Genomic DNA, 11,777 nt, shown 5'->3' with positions numbered 1-11,777 from the left:
TCGTGGGTTAGGTTATCCTAGGTGATTTTATCGTGGGTGATTTTATCAAGGGTGAGGTTATCGTGGGTGACTTTATCGTGGGTGAGGTTATCGTGGGTGACTTTATCGTGGGTGAGGTTATCGTGGGTGAGGTAATCGTGGGTGAGGTTATCGTGGGTGATTTTATCTTGGGTGAGTTTATCGTGGGTGAGTTTATCGTTGGTGAGGTTATCGTGGGTGATTTTATCGTGGGTGAGGTAATCGTGGGTGACTTTATCGTGGGTGAGGTTATCGTGGGTGAGGTTATCGTGGGTGAAGTTATCCTGGGTGATTTTATCGTGGGTGATTTTATCTTGGTTGAGTTTATCGTGGGTGAGGTTATCGTTGGTGAGGTTATCGTGGGTGATTTTATCGTGGGTGAGGTAATCGTGGGTGACTTTATCGTGGGTGAGGTTATCGTGGGTGAGGTTATCGTGGGTGAAGTTATCCTGGGTGATTTTATCGTGGGTGACTTTATCGTGGGTGAGGTTATCGTGGGTGAGATAATCGTGGGTGAGATTATCGTGGGTGAGATTATCGTGGGTGAGGTTATCGTGGGTGAGGTTATCGTGGGTGAGGTTATCGTGGGTGACTTTATCGTGGGTGAGGTTATCGTGGGTGAGGTTATCGTGGGTGATTTTATCGTGGGTGATTTTATCATGGGTGAGGTTATCGTGGGTGACTTTATCGTGGGTGAGGTTTTCGTGGGTGAGATTATTGTGGGTGAGGTTATCGTGGGTGAGGTTATCGTGGGTGAGGTAATCGTGGGTGAGGTTATCGTGGGTGAGGTTATCGTGGGTGATTTTATCGAGGGTGATTTTATCATGGGTGAGGTTATCGTGGGTGAGATTATCGTGGGTGAGGTTATCGTGGGTGATTTTATCGTGGGTGATTTTATTAAGGGTGAGGTTATCGTGGGTGACTTTATCGTGGGTGAGATTATCGTGGGTGAGGTTATCCTGGGTGAGGTTATCGTGGGTGAGGTTATCGTGGGTGAGGTTATCGTGGGTGATTTTATCGTGGGTGATTTTATCATGGGTGAGGTTATCATGGGTGACTTTATCGTGGGTGAGGTTTTCGTGGGTGAGATTATCGTGGGTGAGGTTATCGTGGGTGAGGTTATCGTGGGTGAGGTTATCGTGGGTGATTTTATCGAGGGTGATTTTATCAAGGGTGAGGTTATCGTGGGTGAGATTATCGTGTGTGAGGTTATCGTGGGTGATTTTATCGTGGGTGATTTTATCAAGGGTGAGGTTATCGTGGGTGTCTTTATCGTGGGTGATTTTATCGAGGGTGATTTTATCATGGGTGATTTTATCGTGGGTGATTTTATCATGGGTGAGGTTATCGTGGGTGACTTTATCGTGGGTGAGGTTTTCGTGGGTGAGATTATCGTGGGTGAGGTTATCGTGGGTGAGGTTATCGTGGGTGAGGTAATCGTGGGTGAGGTTATCGTGGGTGAGGTTATCGTGGGTGATTTTATCGAGGGTGATTTTATCAAGGGTGAGGTTATCGTGGGTGAGATTATCGTGTGTGAGGTTATCGTGGGTGATTTTATCGTGGGTGATTTTATCAAGGGTGAGGTTATCGTGGGTGTCTTTATCGTGGGTGAGGTTATCGTGGGTGACTTTATCGTGGGTGAGGTTATCGTGGGTGAGGTAATCGTGGGTGAGGTTATCGTGGGTGATTTTATCTTGGTTGAGTTTATCGTGGGTGAGGTTATCGTTGGTGAGGTTATCGTGGGTGATTTTATCGTGGGTGAGGTAATCGTGGGTGACTTTAACGTGGGTGAGGTTATCGTGGGTGAGGTTATCGTGGGTGAAGTTATCCTGGGTGATTTTATCGTGGTTGACTTTATCGTGGGTGAGGTTATCGTGGGTGAGATAATCGTGGGTGAGGTTATCGTGGGTGATTTTATCAAGGGTGAGGTTATCATGGATGACTTTATCGTGGGTGATTTTATCGTGGGTGAGGTAATCGTGGGTGAGGTTATCGTGGGTGAGGTTATCGTGGGTGAGGTTATCCTGGGTGAAGTTACCGTGGGTGATTTTATCGTGGGTGAGGTAATTGTGGGTGAGGTTATCATGGGTGATTTTATCGTGGGTGACTTTATCATGCGTGAGGTTATCGTGGGTGAGGTTATCGTGGGTGATTTTATCGTGGGTGATTTTGTCCAGGGTGAGGTTATCGTGGGTGACTTTATCGTGGGTGAGGTTATCGTGGGTGAGATTATCGTGGGTGAGGTTATCGTGGGTGAGGTTATCGTGGGTGATTTTATCGTGGGTGAGGTAATCGTGGGTGAGGTTATCGTGGGTGATTTTATCATGGGTGAGTTTATCGTGGGTGAGTTTATCGTTGGTGAGGTTATCGTTGGTGATTTTATCGTGGGTGAGGTAATCGTGGGTGACTTTATCGTGGGTGAGGATATCGTGGGTGATTTTATCGTGTGTGAGGTAATCGTGGGTGAGGTTATCCTAGGTGATTTTATCGTGGGTGACTTTATCGTGGGTGAGGTAATCGTGGCTGAGGTTATCGTGGGTGATTTTATCGTGGCTGAGGTAATCGTGGGTGAGGTTATCGTGGGTGATTTTATCGTGGGTGAGGTTATCGTGGGTGATTTTATTGTGGGTGAGGTAATCGTGGGTGACTTTATCGTGGGTGAGGTTATCGTGGGTGAGGTTATCGTGGGTGATTTTATCTAGGGTGAGTTTATCGTGGGTGAGTTTATCGTTGGTGAGGTTATCGTAGGTGATTTTATCGTGGGTGAGATTATCGTGGGTGATTTTATCGTGGGTGAGGAAATCGTGGGTGATTTCATCGTGGGTGATTTTATCAAGGGTGAGGTTATCGTGGGTGAGGTTATCGTGGGTGAGGTTATCGTGGGTGACGTTATCGTGGGTTATTTTATCGTGGGGGAGGTAATCAAGGGTGAGGTTATCGTGGGTGATTTTATCGTGGGTGAGGTTATCGTGGGTGAGGTTATCGTGGGTTAGGTTATCCTAGGTGATTTTATCGTGGGTGATTTTATCAAGGGTGAGGTTAGCGTGGGTGAGGTTATCGTGGGTGATTTAATCGTGGGTGACTTTATCGTGGTTGACTTTATCGTGGGTGAGGTAATCGTGGGTGACATTACCGCGGGTGAGGTTATCGTGGGTGAGGTTATCGTGCGTGAGGTTATCCTGGGTGATTTTATCGTTGGTGATTTTATCAAGGGTGAGGTTATCGTAGGTGACTTTATCGTGGGTGAGGTTATCGTGGGTGAGGTTAGCGTGGGTGAGATTATCGTGGGTGAGGTTATCGTGGGTGCGGTAGTCGTGGGTGAAGTTATCGTGGGTGAGGTTATCAATGGTGATTTTATCAAGGGTGAGGTTATCGTGGGTGAGGTTATCGTAGGTGAGATTATCGTGGGTGAGGTTATCGTGGGTGAGGTTATCGTGGGTGACTTTATCGTGGGTGAGGTTATCGTGGGTGAGGTTATCGTGGGTGATTTTATCATGTGTGAGGTAATCGTGGGTGAGGTTATCGTGGGTGATTTTATCGTGGGTGAGTTTATCGTGGGTGAGTTTATCGTTGGTGAGGTTATCGTGTGCGATTTTATCGTGGTTGAGGTACTCATGGGTGACTTTATCGTGGGTGAGGTTATCGTGGGTGAGGTTATCGTGGTTGACTTTATCGTGGGCGATTGTATCAATGGTGAGGTTATCATAGGTGAGGTTATCGTGGGTGAGATTATCGTGGGTGAGGTTATCGTGGGTGAGGTTATCGTGGGTGAGGTAGTCGTGGGTGAGGTTATCGTGGGTGAGGTTATCATGGGTGATTTTATCAAGGGTGAGGTTATCGTGGGTGAGGTTATCGTGGGTGAGATTATCGTGGGTGAGGTTATCGTGGGTGAGGTTATCGTGGGTGAGGTTATCGTGGGTGAGGTTATCGTGGGTGAGGTTATCGTGGGTGAAGTTACCGTGGGTGATTTTATCGTGGGTGAGGTAATTGTGGGTGAGGTTATCATGGGTGATTTTATCGTGGGTTTAGGGTTTAGGGTTTAGGGTTTAGGGTTTAGGGTTTAGGGTTTAGGGTTTAGGGTTTAGGGTTTAGGGTTTAGGGTTTAGGGTTTAGGGTTTAGGGTTTAGGGTTTAGGGTTTAGGGTTTAGGGTTTAGGGTTTAGGGTTTAGGGTTTAGGGTTTAGGGTTTAGGGTTTAGGGTTTAGGGTGAGGTTATCGTGGGTGAGATTATCGTGGGTGAGATTATCGTGGGTGAGGTTATCGTGGGTGAGGTTATCGTGGGTGACTTTATCGTGGGTGAGGTTATCGTGGGTGAGGTTATCGTGGGTGATTTTATCGTGGGTGATTTTATCATGGGTGAGGTTATCGTGGGTGACTTTATCGTGGGTGAGGTTTTCGTGGGTGAGATTATTGTGGGTGAGGTTATCGTGGGTGAGGTTATCGTGGGTGAGGTAATCGTGGGTGAGGTTATCGTGGGTGAGGTTATCGTGGGTGATTTTATCGAGGGTGATTTTATCATGGGTGAGGTTATCGTGGGTGAGATTATCGTGGGTGAGGTTATCGTGGGTGATTTTATCGTGGGTGATTTTATTAAGGGTGAGGTTATCGTGGGTGACTTTATCGTGGGTGAGATTATCGTGGGTGAGGTTATCCTGGGTGAGGTTATCGTGGGTGAGGTAATCGTGGGTGAGGTTATCGTGGGTGATTTTATCTTGGTTGAGTTTATCGTGGGTGAGGTTATCGTTGGTGAGGTTATCGTGGGTGATTTTATCGTGGGTGAGGTAATCGTGGGTGACTTTAACGTGGGTGAGGTTATCGTGGGTGAGGTTATCGTGGGTGAGGTTATCGTGGGTGAAGTTATCCTGGGTGATTTTATCGTGGGTGACTTTATCGTGGGTGAGGTTATCGTGGGTGAGATAATCGTGGGTGAGGTTATCGTGGGTGATTTTATCAAGGGTGAGGTTATCATGGATGACTTTATCGTGGGTGATTTTATCGTGGGTGAGGTTATCGTGGGTGATTTTATCGTGGGTGATTTTATCGTGGGTGAGGTAATCGTGGGTGACTTTACCGCGGGTGAGGTTATCGTGGGTGAGGTTATCGTGCGTGAGGTTATCCTGGGTGATTTTATCGTTGGTGATTTTATCAAGGGTGAGGTTATCGTGGGTGAGGTTATCGTCGGTGAGGTTAGCGTGGGTGAGATTATCGTGGGTGAGGTTATCGTGGGTGAGGTAGTCGTGGGTGAAGTTATCGTGGGTGAGGTTATCATGGGTGATTTTATCAAGGGTGAGGTTATCGTGGGTGAGGTTATCGTAGGTGAGATTATCGTGGGTGAGGTTATCGTGGGTGACTTTATCGTGGGTGAGGTTATCGTGGGTGAGGTTATCGTGGGTGAGGTAATCGTGGGTGAGGTTATCGTGGGTGAGGTTATCGTGGGTGATTTTATCGAGGGTGATTTTATCATGGGTGAGGTTATCGTGGGTGAGATTATCGTGGGTGAGGTTATCGTGGGTGATTTTATCGTGGGTGATTTTATTAAGGGTGAGGTTATCGTGGGTGACTTTATCGTGGGTGAGATTATCGTGGGTGAGGTTATCCTGGGTGAGGTTATCGTGGGTGAGGTAATCGTGGGTGAGGTTATCGTGGGTGAGGTTATCGTGGGTGATTTTATCGAGGGTGATTTTATCATGGGTGAGGTTATCGTGGGTGAGATTATCGTGGGTGAGGTTATCGTGGGTGATTTTATCGTGGGTGATTTTATTAAGGGTGAGGTTATCGTGGGTGACTTTATCGTGGGTGAGATTATCGTGGGTGAGGTTATCCTGGGTGAGGTTATCGTGGGTGAGGTAATCGTGGGTGAGGTTATCGTGGGTGATTTTATCTTGGTTGAGTTTATCGTGGGTGAGGTTATCGTTGGTGAGGTTATCGTGGGTGATTTTATCGTGGGTGAGGTAATCGTGGGTGACTTTAACGTGGGTGAGGTTATCGTGGGTGAGGTTATCGTGGGTGAGGTTATCGTGGGTGAAGTTATCCTGGGTGATTTTATCGTGGGTGACTTTATCGTGGGTGAGGTTATCGTGGGTGAGATAATCGTGGGTGAGGTTATCGTGGGTGATTTTATCAAGGGTGAGGTTATCATGGATGACTTTATCGTGGGTGATTTTATCGTGGGTGAGGTTATCGTGGGTGATTTTATCGTGGGTGATTTTATCGTGGGTGAGGTAATCGTGGGTGACTTTACCGCGGGTGAGGTTATCGTGGGTGAGGTTATCGTGCGTGAGGTTATCCTGGGTGATTTTATCGTTGGTGATTTTATCAAGGGTGAGGTTATCGTGGGTGAGGTTATCGTCGGTGAGGTTAGCGTGGGTGAGATTATCGTGGGTGAGGTTATCGTGGGTGAGGTAGTCGTGGGTGAAGTTATCGTGGGTGAGGTTATCATGGGTGATTTTATCAAGGGTGAGGTTATCGTGGGTGAGGTTATCGTAGGTGAGATTATCGTGGGTGAGGTTATCGTGGGTGACTTTATCGTGGGTGAGGTTATCGTGGGTGAGGTTATCGTGGGTGATTTTATCGTGTGTGAGGTAATCGTGGGTGAGGTTATCGTGGGTGATTTTATCTTGGGTGAGTTTATCGTAGGTGAGTTTATCGTTGGTGAGGTTATCGTGTGTGATTTTATCGTGGTTGAGGTACTCATGGGTGACTTTATCGTGGGTGAGGTTATCCTGGGTGATTTTATCGTGGGTGATTGTATCAATGGTGAGGTTATCGTGGGTGAGGTTATCCTGGTTGATTTTATCGTGGGTGATTTTATCATGGGTGAGGTTATCGTGGGTGACTTTATCGTGGGTGAGTTTTTCGTGGGTGAGATTATCGTGGGTGAGGTTATCGTGGGTGAGGTTATCGTGGGTGAGGTAATCGTGGGTGAGGTTATCGTGGGTGAGGTTATCGTGGGTGATTTTATCGTGGGTGATTTTATCAAGGGTGAGGTTATCGTGGGTGAGATTATCGTGGGTGAGGTTATCGTGGGTGATTTTATCGTGGGTGATTTTATCAAGGGTGAGGTTATCGTGGGTGACTTTATCGTGGGTGAGGTTATCGTGGGTGATTTTATCTTGGGTGAGTTTATCGTGGGTGAGTTTATCGTTGGTGAGGTTATCGTGGGTGATTTTATCGTGGGTGAGGTAATCGTGGGTGACTTTATCGTGGGTGAGGTTATCGTGGGTGAGGTTATCGTGGGTGAAGTTATCCTGGGTGATTTTATCGTGGGTGACTTTATCGTGGGTGAGGTTATCGTGGGTGAGATAATCGTGGGTGAGGTTATCGTGGGTGATTTTATCAAGGGTGAGGTTATCATGGATGACTTTATCGTGGGTGATTTTATCGTGGGTGAGGTAATCGTGGGTGAGGTTATCGTGGGTGAGGTTATCGTGGGTGATTTTATCGTGGGTGAGGTAATCGTGGGTGAGGTTATCGTGGGTGATTTTATCGTGGGTGAGTTTATCGTGGGTGAGGTTATCGTGGGTGAGGTTATCGTGGGTGAGGTTATCGTGGGTGAGGTTATCGTGGGTGAAGTTACCGTGGGTGATTTTATCGTGGGTGAGGTAATTGTGGGTGAGGTTATCATGGGTGATTTTATCGTGGGTGACTTTATCATGGGTGAGGTTATCGTGGGTGAGGTTATCGTGGGTGATTTTATCGTGGGTGATTTTGTCCAGGGTGAGGTTATCGTGGGTGACTTTATCGTGGGTGAGGTTATCGTGGGTGAGATTATCGTGGGTGAGGTTATCGTGGGTGAGGTTATCGTGGGTGATTTTATCGTGGGTGAGGTAATCGTGGGTGAGGTTATCGTGGGTGAGGTTATCGTGGGTGATTTTATCGTGGGTGATTTTGTCCAGGGTGAGGTTATCGTGGGTGACTTTATCGTGGGTGAGGTTATCGTGGGTGAGATTATCGTGGGTGAGGTTATCGTGGGTGAGGTTATCGTGCGTGATTTTATCGTGGGTGAGGTAATCGTGGGTGAGGTTATCGTGGGTGATTTTATCAAGGGTGAGGTTATCGTGGGTGACTTTATCGTGGGTGAGGTTATCGTGGGTGACTTTATCGTGGGTGAGGTTATCGTGGGTGAGGTAATCGTGGGTGAGGTTATCGTGGGTGATTTTATCTTGGGTGAGTTTATCGTGGGTGAGTTTATCGTTGGTGAGGTTATCGTGGGTGATTTTATCGTGGGTGAGGTAATCGTGGGTGACTTTATCGTGGGTGAGGTTATCGTGGGTGAAGTTATCCTGGGTGATTTTATCGTGGGTGATTTTATCTTGGTTGAGTTTATCGTGGGTGAGGTTATCGTTGGTGAGGTTATCGTGGGTGATTTTATCGTGGGTGAGGTAATCGTGGGTGACTTTATCGTGGGTGAGGTTATCGTGGGTGAGGTTATCGTGGGTGAAGTTATCCTGGGTGATTTTATCGTGGGTGACTTTATCGTGGGTGAGGTTATCGTGGGTGAGATAATCGTGGGTGAGGTTATCGTGGGTGATTTTATCAAGGGTGAGGTTATCATGGATGACTTTATCGTGGGTGATTTTATCGTGGGTGAGGTAATCGTGGGTGAGGTTATCGTGGGTGAGGTTATCGTGGGTGAGGTTATCGTGGGTGAGGTTATCGTGGGTGAGGTTATCGTGGGTGAGATTATCGTGGGTGAGATTATCGTGGGTGAGGTTATCGTGGGTGAGGTTATCGTGGGTGAGGTTATCGTGGGTGACTTTATCGTGGGTGAGGTTATCGTGGGTGAGGTTATCGTGGGTGATTTTATCGTGGGTGATTTTATCATGGGTGAGGTTATCGTGGGTGACTTTATCGTGGGTGAGGTTTTCGTGGGTGAGATTATTGTGGGTGAGGTTATCGTGGGTGAGGTTATCGTGGGTGAGGTAATCGTGGGTGAGGTTATCGTGGGTGAGGTTATCGTGGGTGATTTTATCGAGGGTGATTTTATCATGGGTGAGGTTATCGTGGGTGAGATTATCGTGGGTGAGGTTATCGTGGGTGATTTTATCGTGGGTGATTTTATTAAGGGTGAGGTTATCGTGGGTGACTTTATCGTGGGTGAGATTATCGTGGGTGAGGTTATCCTGGGTGAGGTTATCGTGGGTGAGGTTATCGTGGGTGAGGTTATCGTGGGTGATTTTATCGTGGGTGATTTTATCATGGGTGAGGTTATCATGGGTGACTTTATCGTGGGTGAGGTTTTCGTGGGTGAGATTATCGTGGGTGAGGTTATCGTGGGTGAGGTTATCGTGGGTGAGGTAATCGTGGGTGAGGTTATCGTGGGTGATTTTATCGAGGGTGATTTTATCAAGGGTGAGGTTATCGTGGGTGAGATTATCGTGTGTGAGGTTATCGTGGGTGATTTTATCGTGGGTGATTTTATCAAGGGTGAGGTTATCGTGGGTGTCTTTATCGTGGGTGATTTTATCGAGGGTGATTTTATCATGGGTGATTTTATCGTGGGTGATTTTATCATGGGTGAGGTTATCGTGGGTGACTTTATCGTGGGTGAGGTTTTCGTGGGTGAGATTATCGTGGGTGAGGTTATCGTGGGTGAGGTTATCGTGGGTGAGGTAATCGTGGGTGAGGTTATCGTGGGTGAGGTTATCGTGGGTGATTTTATCGAGGGTGATTTTATCAAGGGTGAGGTTATCGTGGGTGAGATTATCGTGTGTGAGGTTATCGTGGGTGATTTTATCGTGGGTGATTTTATCAAGGGTGAGGTTATCGTGGGTGTCTTTATCGTGGGTGAGGTTATCGTGGGTGACTTTATCGTGGGTGAGGTTATCGTGGGTGAGGTAATCGTGGGTGAGGTTATCGTGGGTGATTTTATCTTGGTTGAGTTTATCGTGGGTGAGGTTATCGTTGGTGAGGTTATCGTGGGTGATTTTATCGTGGGTGAGGTAATCGTGGGTGACTTTAACGTGGGTGAGGTTATCGTGGGTGAGGTTATCGTGGGTGAAGTTATCCTGGGTGATTTTATCGTGGGTGACTTTATCGTGGGTGACGTTATCGTGGGTGAGATAATCGTGGGTGAGGTTATCGTGGGTGATTTTATCAAGGGTGAGGTTATCATGGATGACTTTATCGTGGGTGATTTTATCGTGGGTGAGGTAATCGTGGGTGAGGTTATCGTGGGTGAGGTTATCGTGGGTGAGGTTATCCTGGGTGATTTTATCGTGGGTGAGGTAATCGTGGGTGAGGTTATCGTGGGTGATTTTATCGTGGGTGAGGTTATCGTGGGTGAGGTTATCGTGGGTGAGGTTATCGTGGGTGATTTTATCAAGGGTGAGGTTATCGTGGGTGACTTTATCGTGGGTGAGGTTATCGTGGGTGACTTTATCGTGGGTGAGGTTATCGTGGGTGAGGTAATCGTGGGTGAGGTTATCGTGGGTGATTTTATCTTGGGTGAGTTTATCGTGGGTGAGTTTATCGTTGGTGAGGTTATCGTGGGTGATTTTATCGTGGGTGAGGTAATCGTGGGTGACTTTATCGTGGGTGAGGTTATCGTGGGTGAGGTTATCGTGGGTGAAGTTATCCTGGGTGATTTTATCGTGGGTGATTTTATCTTGGTTGAGTTTATCGTGGGTGAGGTTATCGTTGGTGAGGTTATCGTGGGTGATTTTATCGTGGGTGAGGTAATCGTGGGTGACTTTATCGTGGGTGAGGTTATCGTGGGTGAGGTTATCGTGGGTGAAGTTATCCTGGGTGATTTTATCGTGGGTGACTTTATCGTGGGTGAGGTTATCGTGGGTGAGATAATCGTGGGTGAGGTTATCGTGGGTGATTTTATCAAGGGTGAGGTTATCATGGATGACTTTATCGTGGGTGATTTTATCGTGGGTGAGGTAATCGTGGGTGAGGTTATCGTGGGTGAGGTTATCGTGGGTGAGGTTATCTTGGGTGAGGTTATCGTGGGTGAGGTTATCGTGGGTGAGGTTATCGTGGGTGATTTTATCAAGGGTGAGGTTATCGTGGGTGACTTTATCGTGGGTGAGGTTATCGTGGGTGACTTTATCGTGGGTGAGGTTATCGTGGGTGAGGTAATCGTGGGTGAGGTTATCGTGGGTGATTTTATCTTGGGTGAGTTTATCGTGGGTGAGTTTATCGTTGGTGAGGTTATCGTGGGTGATTTTATCGTGGGTGAGGTAATCGTGGGTGACTTTATCGTGGGTGAGGTTATCGTGGGTGAGGTTATCGTGGGTGAAGTTATCCTGGGTGATTTTATCGTGGGTGATTTTATCTTGGTTGAGTTTATCGTGGGTGAGGTTATCGTTGGTGAGGTTATCGTGGGTGATTTTATCGTGGGTGAGGTAATCGTGGGTGACTTTATCGTGGGTGAGGTTATCGTGGGTGAGGTTATCGTGGGTGAAGTTATCCTGGGTGATTTTATCGTGGGTGACTTTATCGTGGGTGAGGTTATCGTGGGTGAGATAATCGTGGGTGAGGTTATCGTGGGTGATTTTATCAAGGGTGAGGTTATCATGGATGACTTTATCGTGGGTGATTTTATCGTGGGTGAGGTAATCGTGGGTGAGGTTATCGTGGGTGAGGTTATCGTGGGTGAGGTTATCGTGGGTGAGGTTATCGTGGGTGAGGTTATCGTGGGTGAGATTGTCGTGGGTGAGATTATCGTGGGTGAGGTTATCGTGGGTGAGGTTATCGTGGGTGAGGTTATCGTGGGTGACTTTATCGTGGGTGAGGTTATCGTGGGTGAGGTTA

This window comes from Phaseolus vulgaris, chromosome 7 (assembly GCF_051622355.1).
Source record: "Phaseolus vulgaris cultivar YP4 chromosome 7, ASM5162235v1, whole genome shotgun sequence".
Taxonomy (NCBI): domain Eukaryota; kingdom Viridiplantae; phylum Streptophyta; class Magnoliopsida; order Fabales; family Fabaceae; genus Phaseolus; species Phaseolus vulgaris.
The sequence above is the reverse complement of the archived record's forward strand: the minus strand, read 5'-3'. Positions refer to the sequence as shown.